General features: G+C 38.2%; 1 long non-coding RNA gene across 1 annotated transcript in view; it reads right to left on the bottom strand.

Moving 5' to 3' along the window:
- Nucleotides 1-17,302: 17,302 nt before the first annotated feature.
- Nucleotides 17,303-23,408, bottom strand: part of LOC145989445 (uncharacterized) — a 197,166-nt gene continuing 191,060 nt past the window's right edge. The window contains exon 5 of the long non-coding RNA XR_014441851.1: nucleotides 17,303-17,389. This is a non-coding gene — a long non-coding RNA (uncharacterized LOC145989445). The remainder of the gene's footprint in view (nucleotides 17,390-23,408) is intronic.

Below are 23,408 nucleotides of genomic sequence, written 5' to 3' on the forward strand. Positions count from 1 at the left end.
ATTAGTTGCGGGGATTATTAGTAGAGCCTTGTGGTTAGCTGGAGGGAGGGGGAGATGCCATCCTCCTGCATCCCCCCTTACTTTGAGCACTGGCTCTGCCACTCAATAATATCACATACATTAAAATTACGATTATTACACTAAGAAGCATTATTAATTATTGTTATGAATATTAAATATTAATAAAAAATTAAACATAAAATATTATGTTGGTAAAGTTACATTAAATCACTTTCCTTGGTAATGATAAACAACATGTAAATAAGAGATAATTTAAGCCATTGTCTAGATTGAAACATACAGGTTGGTATGTAACTATCCTTATTTTATATGCATAATTTGATTAAGTGGTCTTTTCACATAAGGCAGATTAGGAAGGTCATTACCATGGAGGAAGGGAAAGGGAGGAGGAAGCCCTGGCCATTGTTACTGAAGCTGGGTCATGTGACAGCACTTACAAACTATATATATATATATAGTCTGTGAGTCAGACCATAACATTCTTAGATGCCATAAAGAAGCATATAATTTTGTGAACTTTTGAATGCGAATTACGAAGCAATGGTCTGTGGCTGTGCTAAACTAACAGAAGCGACAGGAAACCTGAAGGAATATCATTCCATTATTAAAGTTAGTTATAGGGTGTTCTTATAATAGTTAATTGAAGTAAACCTTGCATTCTTGCAAACAAAACCTGGTCACATGTCTGAGGTTTTGTGGAACGTCTTTGAGGTCACGAAATAAAATGATTTTCTGTAGATATATTTGATAAAGGTACAAGTATTATTTAGGTTAGGATGTCGTAGTATTCAGGCATTGACTAAAATTTTGCATTTAAGATGGAAGTATGCATGTATGCAACATTGTTAAACATGAACGCACAAAAAAGTACTTGACAGCCGCAAGTTACGAGTTCGAGATTTTTTAAAGGTCACTTTAAATCTTCCTTCCTGCATGCCTATAACACATATAATCTACTCTTAACTAATACACTGTACATATGCTTTTGATAAGAAAGCAAAATTGCGAGCCAAATGGAACATAATCTAATTTAAGAGAATTTCTATGTGGACCCGTCACGCCACATGTGAAAAATCAAGCAAGAAACTCTATGAATAACGAGCTTAAATGTGTTCTATTGAGTGGAAAATTAACTACATACTTATTTCTAGGTTTTACACCTAATAAAATAAATTTCAACTTTCGAATCCCCAGATAATGGCATGCGCACTAGCATTTGCAGTTGCAGCCTACTTCCAGCCTATGTGCACTAGCAGCATGCAATGTTCTTCTGTCAGTTGAAGTAGATGCAGCGATCTTACGCAGACCATAAGCTCTGCTCACTAGCTTCAAGACCAAGACATTGAGTGATACAGGTACTGAAGGATCATTCTCATTACAGTGCATGCCTCGCACAAAACATGTGTGGAGGGTTTACTTCTGTATATTCCATCTTGGAACACACTTGTTCAGTTTCTATTGTATTTTGTTTGTGAAGTAACTGCACGCAAGCAGTTAGATAGAAGAAATAGAAAAAAAATGATAGCATGTACTAGTGTTCAACTTTAAAGGGCATTCAGAAGGAAGATAATTTTAGTATTAATGGATTTCTGTTCAACATGTTTTGCATGTTCTCATCCTTCATATGTGTAGCGAAAATAGAGTTGCTATAAGTGAAATTCCAGGGTGCCACTGACCAGAAGTATGTTGGGGAAGAGGCGGAGCTGGACCCGACAAAGTAATATGTATGAACATCATAATTATCATGGACAGTATCATTATTATTTTCTTTAAACTCCTTAATAAAAGGAAATTCACTTCGAAATCTATCCTTAAACTTCCACTTCCACTTCGGTGTCATAATGAACTAAGCTGCTATCTCACAGTGTCAAAACCAGTAGCGAAGTGTGCTGTCTCTGGAAGGGTAGGGATGGGGGAGGATCTGTGGATTTTTTAAAAAGAAGCATGTTAAGATAGAGCCCCTACAAAATAAAATATAACCTATTGCCTGAATCAGAGGTGTTAACAACACATTTTCGCGACGTGTTAGCAGCTGGGTGTGCCCCGCTCCCGACACAGTATGAATCTTCCATGGAAACGCTGCTTCAACAAGCTCTGTGCGTCCACTGCCTGCTTCGTCTCGCGCTCGTACACGATCGGCACTCTTCGGAAGTCAGAGGCCGGCCTCACAGTTTACGTTACAGGCGAAAGCGCCCCTGAAATTATGTTTCCCGCACGAATTACATAGATTGTTATGGCACCAGCTGAGGCACAATCAGGTGGGCCTCGCTGAATGCGGAGATCGAGTTCCAGGCAGGGTGGGAAGCTTGCTGTAATTTTATCGGAAGACCTAGTATTTTTGTTTTCTTTTATTAAGCGTCGTTTAATGAAATTATAAGTAATAAAATAATCTGTAATAGACACATATATTAGAGTAGGCCCGGCCTCCGGGCCTCTTAGGACGCTTTGCCACTGGTCAAAACTTTATTTCGAAACTGAAGACTGAACATATTTGCCACCCAAGCAATGACAACTTACAGTAAGAAACTTATTATCTTACTATACAATGGAAGAGAATCAGCACTGCAAACATCAGGAATGAACTGTAGATTTACGTCCCATGAAAAAATGATTGTAGACCTCCATGTTAGAAGCGTAATTTTAATACATTTGATTCCAGCGCCGTCATCGGGATATGGCTGAACTATAGATTGTCTACCTCCCTTTGGAAAATATTGGGTCCCTCCATGTTAAAAGCGTAATTTTAATATATTGATTCCAGCGCCACCATCGGGAAATTGTTGAACTACAGATAATTTACCTCCCTTTGGAGAAAAATTGGATAACTCAATGTTAAAAACGTGATTTTAATATGTTTTATTCCAGCGCCATCATCGGGAAATGGCTGAACTAGATTCTTTACCTCCCTCTGGAAAGGATACATACCTCCAAAGTCCAAAGAGAGGTACATGATTTGTAGTTCTGCTACTTCCCGATGATGCCGCTGAAATCAAATATATTAAAATTTGCTTTTAAGATGTAAGGATCCAATCTTTCCCAGAGGAGGTAAATAATCTGTAGTTCAGCCATTTCCCGATAATGGCGCTAAAATCAAATATATTAAAATCATGCTTTTAAGATGGAGATATCCGATCTTTTCTCAAGGGAAGTAAATAATCTGTAGTTCTGCCATTTCCCGATGATGTAAATGTCCCGAAAAATATTTAAAAAGAACAGTTGTGCTGGGTAATCATTCATGTGGTGGATCGAGTTGAAAAGTCTCCCCTAGGATATAATAATAATAATAGTGATAATGATAATACATTAATAAAGTTGGTTAATAGTTTATAGTAATAATTATAAGCATACTACTAGTAGTAATTATTAATAATTTCATTATTATTATGATTTTTATTATTGTTATATGCTTGTGGAGTCTCTTCAACTCGATCCACCACATGTACGATTATCCAGCACTATAATAATAGTAATAATAATAGTTGTTTATTTTAAAGTACTGAGAACAGTTAAAAAATAAACCTTATACAGCATTATGTCACAAAGAGTGATAATGATAAAAATTCTAATAAATTGGGTTATTAGTTTATATTAATAATTATTATTTTTATTATCATACTACTACTACTAATTATTATTATTGTTAAAGTTTTATCATTGGGCTGACCTCTAATTAAAATATCTGGCAAAGCCAATAGATCTAAATAGTTATTACCCCCAGTCAAAAATTTGTGATCCTGCCGAAATTATTATTATCATTAACAGTTTTTTATCATTGCACTTCACTTCCACTAATTGCATGCTCTGCTTTAATAACACTTGTAAAAATTGAAATATAGACACATCTGATTCAAAATTAGTCATTAAACTTCGTTGTGGTCTGTAAGCGCCACTTGCGCTATGCATTTCGCCACACAGCACTAATACTGTATACGTACACCCAACGGAAAAAGAAACAATAGGCGAATTGTCCATCATTATTTTCATTCGATCTGTATTACACAATGCGATGATAATCAATTGAAATAATGACGTCAATAAGCAGAGGGTAATGCCTGCTTCGAACCAACATAGTTTCATTCCTCAAAACAACATAGAATATAGAATAAAAAAAGTAATGAAAATAGCGGTGGACAATTTTCCTATCATTATTTTTGCCTTTGACTATACCAAAGGAAAAGAAACCGACACAACATTACAATAGCCACACTGGCCGCATACTGATAAACAAGGATGTCGTTTTCAACCGTCAATGTCCCTTCACTTGACTATAAATTGTTAGCATTCAAAATGTTTACATACGTTTCTTCGAAGAACAATTGTTTATATTCGAGCACTGTTACATGGCCTCTGAAAATACGGTTATGTTGTAAGAAGTTATGTAAAACGCTAGAGACTCCTTCCTTCTACCTTATTTCATGAAATAAGCAAGTAAAACGACTTGACATGTTGTTTTATTTTGCTATGATCACAATATTAATTAATTGTAATAGTCGATGGTCTTTTGTAACTTCTGCCCCTTCAGCGTCTCTTTTTTGCGCGCCCCCCTTGGACTTGCGTCTATAGGCTATAGCCTAGTTGCAAGTCCCCCACTGCTCATTACGCCACATTTCTAATTGCCACCGTTGTCATACTTGTACACCTGATTACAGAACTCCTTTATATCTAAACCTGCGGAAGAGGATTTCCTCTACTTCTCAATTTTTTTCGAGCAAATTTATAAATCTAAGGAGAAAAAAGGACTAATGACACTGTTCTTGGTGTCTCAAATCTAACATAACAGAGAAAATACAGATTGATACATTTTAATACATTTGATTCCAGCGCCATCACCGGGTAATTGTTGAACTACATATTATTTACCTTCCTTGGGAAAAGATTAGATACTCGGTGTTAAAACAATGATTTTAATATATTCGATTCCAGCGCCATCATCTGGAAATGGCTGAACTATAGATTATGGAAAACGATTGGATACCTCCATGTTAAAAGCGTAATATTATATTTGATTCCAGCGCCATTATCGGGGAATTGTTGCACTACAGATAATTTACGTCCCTTCGGAAAAGATTGGATAGTCCATGTTAAAACCGTGATTTTAATATAGTTGATTACAACGCCAACATCGTGAAATTGCTGAACTACACATTACTTACCTCCCCTGGGAAAAGACTGATACCTCCACGTTAAAACCATGATTTTAATATATGGGATTTCAGCGCCATCATCGGAAAATGGTTGAACTCCAGATTTACGTTCCATGGGAAAAGATTGGATACTTCCATGTTATAAACGTAATTCTAATATATTTGATTCCAGCGCCATCATCGGGAAATTATTGAACTACAGATAAATTTTATCTCCCTCTGGGAAAGGATACATACCTCCAAAAAACGGGGTCAAAGTGAGGTACATGATTTGTAGTTCTGCTACTTCCCGATGATGGCGCTGAAATCAAATATACTAAAATCTCGATTTTAAGATGAAGTTTCTAATCTTTCCCAGAGGAGGTAAATAATCTGTAGTTCAGTCATTTCCCGATGATGGCGCTAAAATCAAACATATTAAAATAACGCTTTTAAAAGGGAGGTATACAATCTTTTCATAAGGAAGGTACATAACTGAAGTTCAGCTATTTCACGGTGATGGCGCTGAAACGAACTATATTACGCTTTTAACACGGAAGTATCCAATGTAAAAAATGGAAGGTAAATAATCTGTAGTTCAGTCATATTACGATGATGGCGCCGAAATCAAGTATAGGCTATTAAAATCATGCTTTTAAAATGATGATATCCAATCTTTTCCCAAGGGAAGTAAATAATCTGTAGTTGTGCAATTTCCCGATGATGGCAGTGTCACAAAAAAATATATTAAAAAAACCTGTTGTGCGGGATAATCATTCATGTGGTGGATCGAGTTGAAAAGTCTCTCATAGCATGTAATAATAACAATAATAATAAATTTTGAATAAATTGGGTTATTAGTTTATTATAATAATTATAAGCATCCTACTACTACTACTGCTTATTATTATTATTATTATTATTATTATTATTATTATTATTATTATTAAAGTTTTATCATTGGACTGACCTCCAATAAAAATATTTGGCAACGCCAATGGATCAAAATACTTTGCCCCCAGACAAAAATTTGTGATTGCGCCTCTGACTCCCATGTACCTCATACCCTCCATCTCGTATGTATACATATACACATATAACTTGTTTCAAAAGTTTTGCAGGATTCTAAAAATCTAAACATAATGTTGTTAATTTTCTTAATGGTTTGATAGAGAATATTCTGACATTTGGGGCTCCCCAAACTGCTCAACTAGCTACGTCCCTGTTAGGAAATAAATGTAACATTATTACTAATAGTTGTCGGGTAGTGCATTGAGGGGTGAGATCGTAGAGTGAAAGATCTGTGCAGCACCTTCTAGTAACTCGATAACTCTTGTATTGTTGAGAGGGAGAGGTTCAATGTAGAGCTTTCCTACCACATTTCAGGACATTATTGTGTCCCGAAGAAACTTTTTGGGACACCGGGACAAATCATATCATTCCGGTACTTTCCTGGAATATCCGGGATGTATAGCTACCCCAAGTGAGGAGTTCTGTACGCTTTTCCCTCTGTGACTCAAAAGGTGTTGATGGGAGTAGAGATGAATACGTCAAGGGTGCAATGCTTGCTTTGTTTCTGAAATATATTTGTGGCTGCACCTGGAGGAAGAATCGAGAAAAATCACAACCAGATAAGCCAGATGTATAGCAGGCATCTAAGAATGGACGTTTTTACTAGAACAGACTTCTATTTAATATAGACATCTGTGTTTTGCACATGTTCCCACTTCTTTCTATAAAAGAGACATGTGGGTACGAACATTTGTTGTAGTCAAGAGAGTTCACGTGTATCCATATTTGAAAAGTAACTTGATTACAGCTACTCATGAAGCTCAGCTAGGCAGTCACTTTATACTAGATAACTCGTAGGACCTTTGAATGCCCGAATTATAAGTGAGCTGTTAATTTTTCACTGATCTGATGGCTAACAAAGTATAACATTAATTTTTACACTAAATTATATTGAGCCTCATGCCAAAATATGAAAATAAAGAGGTAAGAAAATCCAAAGTGATCCAAAAGATTACATCATGTAAATGTTTTTATGTGTTTGCAACCTTCAAGAAAAATATAACATCTTATTTTGTCATTAACCACCAAACATTCACTTGCGTAGAAATTTTCAAGTATTTCACATGATTTTTTTTTGTTTGAAAACTTGGAACATTTTAATATCCAAAAGTACTATATATCACATTTTCGAAATTGATGGGTCATTTTTGACAATTTTTAGGTCACTAACTTCCGGGTTCTGCTTATGAATATGAAATTTCAAACCGAGAATGGGACACTTGCCCCTGTTCGCCCCTCTCTGCGGGTGCGCTTGGCTGTCTTAGTGTATGTGTGTGCGCGCGCAACGTGATAAACCGAGACCTCTTACGAATGAAACACCCTGTATGTTGTATGATTAACTTGGTGCAAGAAAGTCACCAATGCTTGGTTACAGATAAAACAAAACTAGCACTGTTGTAGTCCCTGAACGTCAATTGTATTTGGAAATTTGATGTTGACGACCCGTCTGGCACAATCACTTGGCCACCGTCCACGGGGTAAGGAAACGGGAGATACGTAGTGAATGCTCGGACGACGTAGGTCGTGGAGGTTATTTTAAACTTGTGATCTAATTTCAGATGTTAAAACCCAAATACCAGCAATTGAAAGATTTATCCGGAATCGTCGAACTGTACTTCCGTGTAAAGATGGACGCTCTTTCCATCAGTATTTTGTAATCTTTTGCATTGGCAATTCCTAATTTTAGATTCGAAAGTAAATGAAGCAGAAATGACATTCAAAAAGAGGCTTGCGATACGTGTGCGGGTGTATGGATCATTATATTTCATGCACATGGACGTTCGCAGGATATTTTCCAGGGAGGGGCAAGGAAGGTATTTTTTCCAGGGGGGGCAAACAAGGCACATTTTCCCCAATAATAGTATTGTTCCCTCAAAAAACAATTCTTAAATTTGAATTTATCATATTCATACAATAATTAATAAATATTGTTGTGGCTGAAATGAAATTATATGTCAAAAATATATAATTTTTGGTTGACTTTCATTTTCCAGAGGGGGGCACGGCCCCCCTTGCCCCCCTTTCGGACGTCCATGCGATGCACGTACGTACAGTAAGGTGAGACGGGTCAAGTAGCACTTTTGCAGATATGGCACTTGCTAGTGGAAAGCTGTCAATGCTAGAAATACCAACATCTGCAGTTCTAGAATACTGGATTAATTCATGTTGCATGTAATTCATTTATCAATTACCCCTGTGTAATAACTGAATATAAACGATTCTTTCAAATGTCCAAAACGCACTAATTACATGGCAATATTGATTGGTATAGATGCGGTTAGATCACAGATTCGAAGGGTGCACATGTAGCGCTGTATTTTATTGCGAGAAGCTAAAACCCTTTTTTTCCAGTGATTGTAATGCTTATTTCATGATTTACTTTGTATTTATTTCGTATGGCGAATAAGTTTAACTGGATGACGTTAACTCACAAATTGGGTTCTCACCATAAATGCAGGTGGTGAGTAGGATTCCTTTTCATTCTGTACTGTTGTGCTACTGTTATGCGTTTGCTATTGAATTGCGTAGGGTTTTTCTTCTTTATCATTTCCAGAATTGTCAATCTGAGAATTTAGAAAATATCGTGTTATAATTGTATATGTTATATTTTATTTCCAAAGTTGTGCTGCAGACTAAGTTCACTTTGATGTTTATACATACATAGCAGGTTCACAACATCGGTTCAGAGCAAGTTCCTTCTCCTTGTTAGGTACCTTTTCCCTTGTTTTAAATGTTCTATGTTGTTGTTCTTAGTTTCAATAACAGATTGTTATAATCTTTAATCACCTAGTTTTGAGATTAGTGTGCGTGGCTGCAGTGGCGTCGCGTGCGGTTCAGATACGAGTGTTCACAATAATGTTTTTGTACTGAATGCAGATTTACTCATCTCCCTTGTTAACTTCATATTCAATTGAAAAAGTGAGAATAACAGTTCAATTTATTTTCAACAATTTCCCCCCAAAATCACGCTATAATTGAAGTAATACAAGAACGACTAAGGGGAAATTGTCCCCTTTCCCCCTTAAGTCCGCCAGGTTTACCAAATTCTCTCTTAAAGTTTGCAACTATGTAGCACAGACCTTTTCGAGTCCCCCTAGACATGCCTTGTGTATGCTGCACTCTGGTGCCGAATGTAAGAAATAATGCCGCTTGCATTAGTGTTCGCACAGCGAAGTGAACATCTTCTGGGTATAGTGGCCAACAGCCCCTTAGCTGTCAGCTCTATGCAACACGCACAGCAATTGTGTTCAACGCCCTCCGTGGAACACCGTGGGAGTCAGTGTTACCAACTATCTAGAAATTTTATCAGACGTGAAATAAGTCTTGTCAGATTAAATTGTGTGTATATACTCGTACATCAAACATAGTATTTTTTTAAATAAATATACGTATGTGTGTGTGTGTGTGTGTGTGTGTGTGTGTGTGTGTGTGTGTGTGTGTGTGATGGTGTGTGTGTGTGTGTGTGTGTGTGCATTTAATATGCACAAGCATGTAATTACGACATATACATAAGTGTTCACGTGCTCATGCGATCATTATCAGGTGACGCGCCTGCGTGGCTGTAATTTAATCACTTTTGACAACTGTAGTCAGGTCAAGTTGGTGTCAATGATTCGTGTTTTATGCACATTCAGAATCACGTCAAGTTTAATCCTATTTAAAGAAGTGGATTGTTCGTCCCACATTTAATGGTAGAATTTTTCTATTGCGAGAGGTACCAGGATCGGTGCCCGGCGCCTCCACCATGCGACGTGACTCGGGTATCTTAGGGATCGGAATTAAAGAGGAGGCTTTAGATTGTCTCGCTTGGCTTTGAGGATACGAGAAGTTATATCGTTGATAGGAAGATGGCCACTCACCTTCGTGTTCTCTGGACAGTCACCCTGGAGATCAGCTGGCGATGGATGGCGGCTGCAGCGGTCTGCTTGGGTCGTCGCGGTCAGCCCGGTAGAGGCAGCGAGCGACTGAAAGTGACGGTGTTAGGCGGCAACCAGGCAAACACCGGTCGGTGTATAGAGAGTGAGAGAGATAGAGAGAAAGACGGCAGGCGACAACAAGTGGCTGGCCGAATTCTCGGATGTGTCACGATGTGCTCTTCTTCAGCTTACAGACTTCTGTGGCTCTGCCGAACGGCACCTTGGTCAGTCCAGGTGGGAACCTCCTGCTTGGTCCTTGGTGTGTTGCCTCGGGTGGTGATCTCTCAGTTCTCTCTCGTTTGTCTCCACAATTGGGGTTTTATCGATCTTGATTTGGTGCCGGAAGTTGCTGACATTGCCTTGCATCAATTGCTGCTCGCTACTTCTTCCCGATGATTGCAACCCAGCGTTGCGGCGTTATTAATCTGAAATATCGAAATTCGTTTATTCCTCTTCCTGGTTTGGGGTGACTGTTCGGGGGTAATGTCCCGAAGGGTGAGCGACTCTCGGATCTTTCTTCGAATCTGATCCTTCATCACTATCTTGGAGATTTGCACCACTTACAGGATATTTCATACTCCCGAAAGCGTTGTGGCAGCAAATAAACTCTTCATGTTTATCAGATTGATCCGCTTCGTGTTTAATATCATGCACTAATGAAATTTCAAAACTTTATAAGTAGATTGTAGAAACGTATATTTGACAAACACGTCGCCAAGAACAATCTTCTTTGACGAATCATGAAGGCAAGCATAAACTAAAAAAAATAACCATGGATCGAATTGTGCGATCGTTAATCGTTATGCGAAGAAAATATGGGACCGATGTTGCATGTGGTAGTGGACATAAGTATTCATTGTGCACGTAGCAATGAAGTATTGGAAATAATACATTCGGAACTAAAAAAAGATACTGAACTTCTTTCACTTTGCGTCATACAACTGTTTTCTTGAAACAATATCTACCCGTTTCTCATATTTTGTGTGTTACGCCCCGAGTGTAATTTCTCCGCATAAAATATAAAGTTGACGTACGAAATTTTAAGTCATAAAAGGCTGCATGTTTGTTTTTCTTATCTTACGTCGCTTTCTACAACTTCAGGTTGATCGCGAGGATGAGGAACTAGGTCGTTGCTAGGTCGATAGTCAATTACTCAACGCACTCGCATAGAGGCGACTGGAAATTATTTTGCAAGATGATATTAGACTTGGGCAAGTCTCGTCTCATTTTATAGGTCTCTCTCGTTCTCGGTCTTCCGAGTTCTAAATGACGTCTCCTTCCCTCGTTCGCGTCTCGGTTTAGTCTCGAAACACGAAATATATAGTAATAGGGAAAGTAAAAAATTATCCACACTTTTCACCATAACTTTCTTTAGGTCGGCCACACTACCTTCAGAACTCGCATGCTGAAAGGTGGTGCTCTTGTGGTTACGTGGCCGAGGTTTCATATTAATCGCTCCATTTTTCTTTCTTATATCGTATAAACAATATCTACAGCGGATCATCACACAACGTTTTTTTCTATTTGGACGCCTCGTTTCAACATGACTAAACATCGAAAAACGGAACTTTAATCTGATTATATACAACATAACCACGTCGCACAGATGGTAGCATCGTCGCCTTGTAATCAAGGGGTTCCGGGTTCGATACCCGATGGAGGCACATAGTTGTTCGGATCCCACTTTAAACTGTAGGTTCAGTACCGATTAGCCTTTCTGTGCATAAAGTGGATTTAAAACAACGATTCATTTCAACGCCGCACAGATTCACAATTGCCACTAATATCAAAATATATGACACATCTGTAAATAATCAAGGAGATATCTAAATAGCCATGTCGCATAGCAAAGTAATATGGTTTTCTAATACCAGTAGTCTCGTCTCGTTTTCATTTAATACAGAGACCTTTCTCGATTTATATATGACGTGTGTGTAGGGGGGGAGGGGGGTGATCAAAGCCCGATGTGTCCTTTGCTTAGTAGCAAGGTTGTGGTCTGTCTGTGCCTATGGAAGTACTGTTCCCTGCTAAGCGAAAACACAGTGCAGTGCGAACGACGCAGTTGGGAACAGAGGTTGAGGACCTTTGCAGTACGCACGTGAATTCTGCAGATCTTTTTTAGCTCTGCTACAAACGGTTCGTTATCCTTTCCCGCCATTCCGAGGAAAAGAAAAGTAAAACACGCGGCTTGCGTTGAAAGCCAAGTCCTGCAGCGATAATGTGAAGGTGCCAAATAGTGAGTGAGGCATTTCGCCCTTTGCGATCACTAGCCTTTGAACAGGTGGTCGCGCTACTTAGGTCAGTTACCTTTCGCCCTGCATTGGCTGATAATAACCACTAATCAGCATTGTTCACAAGAACTGCGTGTAATTATATGTATATTTATTCCATACTTAGATATTTCTCAACTTTATAACCCCCTTTAATTAAAACTCAATTTAATTTTGCCATAATAATAATAATAATAATAAAAGCAACAAACCAGGAAAATTTCCAGTTATTTCCCTGTTTCCGCGCGACTCTTAATCCAACCAAGCCTCGTATTAATGGGTACCTGGGATCAACCCTAGGGTGTAAAGACGCCCGGGGGTGATGTTGACCATCATTCCAACTATGGCCGAGATCAAGAATATGTAGAGCTCTACCTCCACATCACCCCATATGGCTTCATGGCATGTGTGCACATGCACAAGGGGTACCATTATCTTTACCTTATAATCTTATAACAGAATGATTTCGGTTTCGGGATATTATTCTCTGGCCTGTACGTGTTGTGATTCTATGGATTTGTTTACATACCTATAAACACATTTGGTGGAAAAAACAATACTTTACATTATTTATTTTCCTGTAACTAGATCGGAGCTTTCGTTCTAAAATTTCAAATATTACAGAATGATGTGGGAATTAATTTGAAAATTACTGGAAAAGTAAGAGAATACACACCCACACTCGTATTGTGATTGTTTGATTGATATTGTTCATTATACTTCGCTTTTCTGCTATTTTGGCCAATCGCGAAGATGATGATGAATGATTATACAATGAAATTTATGAAGGGACACTCACAAATAACACCCATGTCCAGGCCGGGATTCGAACCCGGGACCGCTGGCGTCGTAGTGTGCTGTGACAGCCACTGCACCACGGAGGCCGGCACACTTTATTTTATTTGAAGATATGTTTTAAATGTTGATTGTCCCTAGAAGGTTATCCTCCCTTGCCCTTTAAATGTACGAATTAGTAAAATAAATCAATTAAATGTATCTTTGGAAAATTAACACAAACGTGTTGTGTTTATTCAATCAAATAAGTTTTTAGATAAGTCATCTAATTTGTTGAGAAAAATACGAAGTCAATCAGTTTGGGACAACTGTGAGCCTGTGCTTCCTGGTTACATACAAAGAGGAAAAGGTTATTGAGAAAGTTGATTTGTGATATAATGTTGTCACACACACACATACACCTGTGCATGCGTGTGTGTGTGTCGAGACTCGAAACGAGATCAAAACTTACCCTTCGAGATCGAGACGAGACCGAGATCCTCTCAAGACTCGTCTCGATACCGTCTCTTCTCATTCCTTTATTCCAAAGAAGCTAAATGCAACGGCTATGAATACTCATTTTGCCACAGTTAAATTCGCGACATCCAGTAAGTTAAAAGCAAATACATCCATGCATAGGCTACATGATACAGCGTGGCTACTAGGTTTGGCAGTCATGGCTAAAAGAAGAGAAACCATAAACAGATATATTCTGTGTATAGCTTTTGTGTATCGTGCTTCATTGTAAGTGAATGTTTCGGACATACGTCCAGTTTTGAATTAAATACGTTCTATGTTCACCGTCTGGTTTCTATCTTGTTCTGCTAATATTAACCTGCATATCCATGTGTCTCACACGAACCTTACATCTATTACGTATTTAGAAATAAGAAATTTCCATGTGTAACCAGGATACTAAGTAAACGAAATATTTGTCTCAAACAAAGTTCTGATAACATTCTGTAGATGTCAAAGTTTACGCGAATGTCTAGACGGTCTCAGCTGGTGCAAAGTCCGGTTGCAGTGGCGCTGGGAACACAATTTGTGCCTGAAGACAGAACAATGTGCAATAAGAGAATGACGTCCTTTTACTTTGACCGGTGACTTGGGGTAATGCCAAAGCGGCAATGACTTACAGCACCTTTTTTCTCTTGCTTTATTTCTAAAGCAAACAACTAGGTAATAACACGCTAAAGTGAATCTAAATCGAGAACCGACGGTCATTGTCCGCAAACAATTTTGTAGGCCACGCTAGTGAGGAATTCTCGTAAATTCTTTAAACGAACTAAAGTGTAATAACAGTTAAAGTACATGACCGCACGTACTAACAAGGCCAGAAATAGAACTAAAGAAGAAAAAGAACATTAGTTGAACAACAGGTAACTTTGTCGATTATCTGCCTTGTATTGTGGTAGCGACAACAAAGGTACGTGATATGATGCGAATGCCTTTACGTGATGTTCTTGCGTATGCAACTTTGGCGGAAGTCTTTGAATAGTAACAGCTAGAAATATATTTGTGTGATGTAAGGTGCATAAAAATATACTTAGTTAGTGCAAACTTGGTATCAGAAAATTATATTCGACTTTTGAGTATCTTTTTTCCCGTTTTCTCTATCTTTTGTCTGTCTATCTTCCTTTTTCCTTCTTCCTCTCCACTTCTGTCTCTATTCTGTCTTTTTCTTCTCTCTCTCTCTCTCTTAATTTCTTCTTTCTTCATTTCTATTTCTTTCTTTCTCTCTCGTTCGATCTTATTTTATTTATCTTCCTTTTCTGTATTTTTCTCTATCGATTCCTCCTCTCTCTCACTTTCTCTCTCTTCTCCCTTCCTCTCTCGTTCTCTTATTATCTTTCTCTCTCTCCCCCTGTGTGTGTGTGTGGGGGGGGGGGTGTCTCTGCTGTGTGTCTATAAACAGACTTGTCCAAAGTGAAAGTATCGCCAATGTAAATAATGATACTCAATTTTATTGTTATGTATTTCTTTATCGTGATTTCAATTCTAGCTCTCATCTCCTGGAAATCAAATCATGTGTGCGCCCATGTCTGGGGATATGCTCTACCTAACGGCTCAGTGGCGGCAATTAGGGGGGCGAGAGGGGCAGTTGCCCCCCCACTTTTAGCTACTTTTGCCCCCGCACTATGCTAAATCTTATCTACAAAGGGAAATATACTGTCTTTGCCCCCCGCCAGTTTTGGCACCTTGCCCCCCAGTTTTGGGACCCAATCGACGCCACTGTAACGGCTGTTTCCAAATGTTAATTTTGTTTATCCTGTCACTGGCATTCCCTGATAATTTTCTTTTCTTTTTAGGAATCTCCTTAATTTTCAGCTTCTTACTCACTTGACTGGCGCTCGAGCATACTTTCTCCGCCATTGTTCTTGTTTTCTTTCTCCTTACCAGAACTCACTTTGTTTCGATTTTTCATCTGCCTTATTATTACTGGTTGTATTTCTCCACAAGAGCTCCACTTCTAAATAGTTACTCGATGTATATTTTAACTTGTTTCATGGCATGCTATTCTGGGACACCCGTAGAAAAAAAAAACTCAAGTAAGATAGTCAACGTGTATGTGTATCCTTACTTATTGTATTGCCTTCAAAGACACATTGCTGTCTAGTAGAGTGAAAAATATAATTTTCAGTATGCTTTACAGACGGTATCGAGACGAGATTTGCCAATGTCTCGGTCTCGTCTCTGGTTGTGAATGCCTGTCTCGGTCTCGTCTTGATTTATAAACACCCCTTCTCTTTCCCAAGTATCGAAATATCTACTATCAAGAACATGACAGCGTGTCTCCGAGTACAACGTGTAGCTGTCATTAAGCAAACAACAGCAGTTCTTTGTGTGAGGCCTCGTTTCTACGCTAAGAACCCTTGAAAAAAAGGGGGTTATCCTGAATGTATATGCAATCACGCAGCACAGGTCTGTAATTGTCTCTAATGCAGCCGTTCTCAAACTTTTTTCTCATTGTACCCTTTAGTTAAGGTCTAACGTAGTTAGTTATTAGTTTAGTTAGGTCACCATAGGTTTTCTCCAAATAGGTGTTTTGGGGATTTTTTTTTGGGGGGGGGGCTGCCTGAAACGTTGGAGGCGCGTATCTGCAATAGAGCAAAATGGCATCCGGGCTGTATGTGGAAAGATGATAAACAAATAGACATTAGGATCCTACGTTTATTATTTTATTGGGTGCTCCTACGTTTACAATATTTATGATTAGTTACCAAAATAAGAATGTGAAACACATGTATGCTAAGAAGTATATGAAAAACTTTAATTTTTATGTATTTTTCCAGAGGTACTGAAAAAAAGTAAAGATCAAAGTAAAGAAACTTAACAAAGATAAGTTTGTAAACAAACTGTCAAGCACAAATTTGGAGATTTTATTGTAAATCCTCAGTGAGAAGGATGTGCCTGCATATCCTGACACAGTTTCTTGATGTCTGGTTGTGTGCTTGAAACTTTCAAGCGGAGAAATGGCTCCAAATTTAGTCTATTATAGATTTCGAACGAGTATTTTTTTTCATACATATATGAAACAAAGATAAGAGTGTCGGTGACAAAATCAGCATTATTTCCCTGTCGAGTTTTAAAGCTACGAAGTCTGAAACAATGAAGTCTGCTCTATACACGTGCAGCAAAAATGTCGTCTGGGTATTCTCGACATATCTCTTCCGAGCTGATGGCGTACCCCCTTCAGGTCGTTCATGTACCCCTGGGGGTACGCGTACCACAGTTTGAGAACCACAGCTCTAATGGATTCACTTTGCAATTGTTACGAACAAAAAAATATATGACATAAGTAGTTAGGTAGGCATAACTTTGTATGTTTAAAGACTTCGTTTGGTAAAGTAAATTTGGTTTAAGTATTTTTTATTTGCATCAAACAAATGTCTGAACAAGCATTGGCTCGAAAGGTCTCGTTCTCTTCTAGATTTTACAAGGCCATCTTGAATTTAGAGATGTATTCGAGTCTTGTCTCCGTACCATCCGTAGTATACGTGTATCATTGGTGCACGCACCAAAGTTTTGTTCATAGGTGTACCGTTAAGCTTCCGTCACTCCAATTTAAATTACCCTTATGGACCTTTGAACTATTATCCTTGTCCACCGTCTGAAAGAATTAGATCCGGGTCACGCGAGAGTAAAGGAAGGAGGATTTCTTTATCCGTCACTTATTTCAACTGTCAACGTCAGTGTGGCCAACTTCAAGATTCTGAAATCCACACAAAACAGAAAAATATTTTTATTAGTTCTCTCGATCCAACATAGAAATAGAATAGAAATATGTTTCTTTAAGTGTTGAGTACAGTTAATCCTTTTTACAGCATTGAAAATTGCATTTAAGACTGTAAAAGATACAGTATACCTTCAAAACTATAAGTACCATATTAAATCAAGCCACACTATCAATATTTCACGTAGAAACAGATAATAGGTTAGATGATCGAAATGCATTGTGTAATACACGATATTACGGTTAAAATATTGAACCAACCTGTTGATTAGCGGCGAGACGAGATGTCTACTAGGATTATTTGTAGTATAGTTTATTTCCTAACATTGTATATTGGAACTTCATATGCTATGTAGGATAAGCTTTTTTGGTAATCAAAGGAACCCGTTAAAATATTCGTTATGAAGTGCTCCCCTGTGCTATGCAGCACGTCATGAAGGCGTATAGGGAGTGTGGGGTTAGGGCCCCACACTTTCTTGATCACAGCCGAAGGTGGGGGTGATGTGATCAGCACCACGCCCCGCCGCCTTTACCCTTTAGAGTTTCCTCCAGGTACCCACTTTATACAACGCTGGGTGGGCGCCGGAGCCGCTGAACAGGTGGAAAAAATCCCGGTTCTCCCCCGTCGGGGATCGAACCCGGGTCTCTCTCATGGTAGTCAGACGCCCTAACGAGTGAATATTCGTTATAAAACTAGAACATATTCCTATAATTTGGTTTCTAGGTATTTTAAGTTTGATGTGTTAATCGTAAAAAAACATGAAACATTTTTTAATGACAATATAAAAATGTATGTCTATTTTTCATAAAGATAAAAATGTAGTTTATGAAGAAACTTTTTAAAACAAAGTTAAGGAGCAAATGTCACTATATGAACATTTGTTCCTCAATCGATACCCGGTGGAGACACACAGTGGTTAGGATCCCACTTTAAACTGTAGGTCCAGTCCCGATTCGCCTTACTGTGCATAAAGTGAACTTAAAACACCAAATCAATCAATCAATTTGTTCCTCAACTAAAGAAAAAATTTGTTTACAAAATTTTCTTTAAATTTCAATAGGAACTTAAAAATAATTTGTTTTTAAAAGGGGGGAGATTCAACTGAAAAAGCATTTCGAATACAATTAATTATAGGCAGGAAAATGGGGCGAATGGTCTGTTTTCTTCAAGAAAGTTAAGTCCCCGACTCTTGACAGTGCGCCTATGCAATGAAGGGCAGTTCATAAAAAAATATGAATGTTGGTGCGAATATGCTTAGCTCTTAGGTTATAATTGATACTAATTTGTACAAGTTGATGATCCTGGAAAAATCTCTGAAATGTTTTCATCTCTTCGTCATTGTCTTATCGTCCTTAGTGTCGTGATTATCTGATTCTACATGCACGCGACCTGAGGTAACTAACTGATAACATAGCACTGGGGAAACCTAGTAATTGATGGTAGTATAAACGTTTATACAATATCTGGGAACTTTTATGTGATGCTGGAATACTTCTGTCGGCAAGACCTTGCGACGACTGTTATCTGGTCCAGTCTGTGAAGTCATCCGCTACATCGTACGATCTCACGCCCCAGCCAGCCGGCCAATCAGGAGAAAGCATCCATCTTGAACAGCTGATGTGTGTCCATCGAATCACGTGGTCAGAGGGTAACGAAATCCCAGGTCCGGCAATTGCGTAATTGCGTGTAAACGATCAAAATTCCACTTTTTTCCTTTTCTTTTCTTTTGTTGAACGCTAACTTCTTAGCTTGAGTTTATAATACTGTAACTGCTTACAAAATCTTTATTTCATAATTAACTTGTCTGTTTCGTTAACTTTCTTAAAGTGATGTCCATTTTTCCTTAGAGTAAGCCAATTTCATCTAATCCCATTCATCGTATTCGCAGCAATTAGTCTAAAGAAATAGAAAAACCATGTTAGATGAGAGTAACATAATATGTACAAAATTATTCAAAGCTCCATTTCATCACAGACCGTGGATTGTTTACAACAGCTGTTGGGCCTTTTATTCCGCTCCTTCCATTTCACAATCAGATCTGTCAATATGGTGAGTTTCCAGAAAGGAAAAAAAAGTCCCGATTTCATGTTCTGAAAATATGGTAGCTTTATCTTAAAGGTATGTTCGTTTCAAACATGGACGGAATCAAGCGACTTTAAAATTAAAAATAGAATACATGGCAACCCCTCCTTCCCCTTCGGTACTTGAAAATAAGCGATCACCCCAAAAAGAAACGTCTACAAATAGCAAACTTCCAATGCACTTAGCGGGCGAGAGCTGTGAATGTTCATCCGCCCCCAGGGGGCGATGCCGTTAATCCGCCACTGATTTCAACCCAATTTAAAATTAATAACAAATAAAGGACGCTTCAGTAAACTCACTGCTCAATAAAGTTTTAGCGTTGCTCAGTAAAAAACGCCATAAGAGCGCAGGAGGCGGTGGTTAAGTAAATTTTGGTGTGGGGGATATCAAATATGACTGTCCCCATCACAAAATATTCTCACTGTTTTCCATCTTTATTTTCTTAGTGAGAGACTCGGGACTAACATAAGAATGTTGTCAGGCTACTATATATTACAATTTCTGTAATAACTTTTAGGCCAAGTTGTCAGAAAGCTATATTTTTTGCATATTTTTTCTGGGGCCCTTTCCAAAGCAGTGTAGATGAAGGCCCAGTGCTATAGCCCTTCAAGGCCTCCTCCCCCTAAATCTTGACCTAGTTAGATAAAGTAACTTTCGAAAAGGAACGTGATTTTAAAAGAGTTCATTTGCTATTATTCGGTTGAGTTTAAGGTGTGAGACAAGAACTGAAAGAGTAGGGCGAATATTATGTTGTATAAATTACATAGCTATCGAAGAACCTTCGATCAACAGGAGAAAGTAATGGGCTGGTGTAATTAGGGAACATGGTATGGTCTTTTCAACAGTATAATTTCCAAACTAAAAATAAGTTTTAGCAACAATGATGTGACCAGAAATTTTGTGCGGGTGTCTTGGTTGGGTATGACTTTTTAAAGGAGAAAGGGGAAGACGCTTAAAATCACGTGGTCTCTCACTGGGGTGAAGGATCCCCAAAAGATGACTCCACACCTCTCGAAGTGTACAGATACAAAGTGCCAAGTTTACACTTCCTTCCTTATATTGCTTTCCTATGCAATCACTTACTTGCTCAAACTGCACATGTGACGTCATTTTCTCATAAAGTCTGTTTTAGTGTACTATTCACCTTTGAACACTGACTAAGAATAACGCGGATATCAGTCTGGCTAAAGGTTCCGTGGCCTTTGGAGTGTACTTTTAGTCCCCCTCGGTTTCTTCACATGAGTTTGACTCCGCAAGAACACCTTCAAGTATATAATATATGGCCAGTAAAGGATAATTTGGAAATTTAGTGGCAAAATGACCATAAATTGGGCCTTCATGAAAAATTTTAGGATGTCTCGGTAGAAGCATGTCTTGGTCTTTGCCAGGCCGCTAGGTGTTGGAGCGGCGTAATGTGGTCGACTTTCGAATTCGTCACCGAAGTTCTCGGATTCGAGTCCCGGCTTGGGTTTTATTTGTGACTGTCTCTAACAATTTAATCTAATCATCACTCATTTCATCGCCGCGATTAGCCAAAATCGAAAGAAAATCGAAACATAAATATCGAAAATACAAATACATAACAATTTTTTTGTGTTTGACATCTGGTTTCGATGCTAGACATCCGTTTGGTATGTTTGAAGAAGTCACATGATAAAATCAATTTGGTCAATTTCATTGTCATACCAAAGTAGCGAAAGAGAGCGAGAGTGTTGGAGATCTGTTTCGTCCTCGGTCTTGTCTCGTTCTCGTCTCGATTTTTACAAGGCCATCTAAGTCTCGATACCAAGTCCAATTAAAAACACCTCCATCCATATCTTTGTAAAGAACACCGGCACGGTTAAATTCTTGAAAAACATTACAAAATCCTACAATGGTGTTGAGGTACTACCTTCCAGCCCCAACGGATTGTGTCACGGAACAAAATAATAACAGTGTTTACAGAAAGTTACACCATCTTAGAAGCTCAGAATGCCCTCACCAACAAAAGGTTCATTCACATTTGAACTGAAACGTGCAATTACATTACACAAACTTCGCGTTTTGCGTTGCGCACGTTTTCGGAGTGAATATTTTCCAGCCAAAACGTGAGTGGATTCCAAATTTTGTATACTTTTGCGTGGCAATATAAGCTAAATCCGTGTATCGTGTGGAATCCCACGACCTTGAAATCTTCACCCAAGATTCCACGCGGCAATGCAAATCATTTTTGTAACATCAGACGTCCAAGATTTCGTCACGGCCGAGTCGTGTGATCCTTCTTACGAGAAGGTGAGCTGACATTTACTGCAAATCGCTTGCGTTGCATTCATCACCATATACATTTTACGTCACGTGGAACTACGCAGAACAGTGAGACGGTGGTGTCATGTAATTGAAATTATATCACTCAAATAACGCTAGAGCAAAAATAACAATTATGGTTTAGACTTGCACCAGTGTCAATAGTGGAGATTCTACAAAAAAATACAATCTCTTAACATCTTGCTGATCAAAATATTTATTCACTATCTACTGTAAGAACGAGTCAATGTAAACAAATACACGTGCCTTCTGAGAAATTCTATTGGTTATTCCAATGGTAGTTGTGCAGGAATCTTGCTCGTAGGAATATCGTGAATGTGATGGGCGCTATGTTGAAGTTGAGAGACCCTATATTATGAGCTGTGCTACAGCTACGCTACGACCATTAATATACATGATCCCAAAGCTAACACATTGATAAAGAACAATTTCTCAGAAGTAATGTGGGTTTGCTTACATTAACTTTGTTCGTACAGTGGATGGTGAATAGTTTAAAATATTTTAATAAGCTTTTAAAACGATCGTCACCGCCAACACATTTATTATTTATGATTAAACCTACTATAATTAGAGGATTTGGAAATTGATTTGTCTCTTTTAATATTACGAGCCCTATACTGTAGCTATATCTAGTTTTCCCCGGCTGAATATTATAAGATTTTGACTGCTACAATCCTTAACTTTCATCAAGGAGAATTGTAGAAAATGGTTCAGGAACTGAATTAACTGTAAATCCACCTTTATCTACAGCAGGGATTACGTTCGCGGCACCCTTGGGAATGAGATTAGAAACTTGGGGTCACCCTTGTTAAGAAAAAAACAAAACAAAAAAACAATTTTTAGTCTTAAATAGAAGTCGAATATGTTATCAGGAGCAAGTTCAATTTACAAACATCAGAATAGAATACAGTTTACTACAATGGAAATCACCCAAAAGGGTTTTGTTTTATTAATGTGAGACTTGCGATTGATGCTTAGGGCACAGGTCTTTGACATCAGGCCTTACAGTTGACAATGAAACACACATGTCATCCTTAAACTTATGCAGTCTATTTCTTGCTTTGCATTTTATTGTCGCACAAATATGAAGTTGAAGCGAGCAAAAGTACGTCCATTGCTTTCTTCACAATAATATTATTTTTCCGTTTTTCTCGTTTGTCCCTAAAATATCTCACGACACCCCTGTTGGGAATAACTGATCTACAGAAATTGTTCACTCTGGATTATAACACCATTAAGCCTTGTTTCCATGATTATGAAAAACTAAATATGCTGACCAAGGCAGTAATTTATTTTATTAAAAACATAAACTAACGTAACGTTTCAACCTTCTAGCAAGGTCTTCTTCAGACTCTGTATCAAGTACAAAAGTAACCAGATACAACAAAAGGGCAATATATATACACAAACATTACTCCCTCCAGACTATTTAGAAAGTTGTTTGGAACTTTCTAGCAGATGACTTTCACTTCCCAACTTTACTTTCACCTAAAAGGCTAAACACAATTACTTCCATAGAATGTGGTTGGACTTTTTAATCTCACGCTCTTTTCCCTTCATTTTTCTTCCTTCTCCTCTCCTCTTTTTCTCTTGTCCTTTCAACTCTTTCCA

Source organism: Lepisma saccharinum, chromosome 1 (assembly GCF_977018435.1).
Source record: "Lepisma saccharinum chromosome 1, izLepSacc3.1, whole genome shotgun sequence".
NCBI lineage: Eukaryota > Metazoa > Arthropoda > Insecta > Zygentoma > Lepismatidae > Lepisma > Lepisma saccharinum.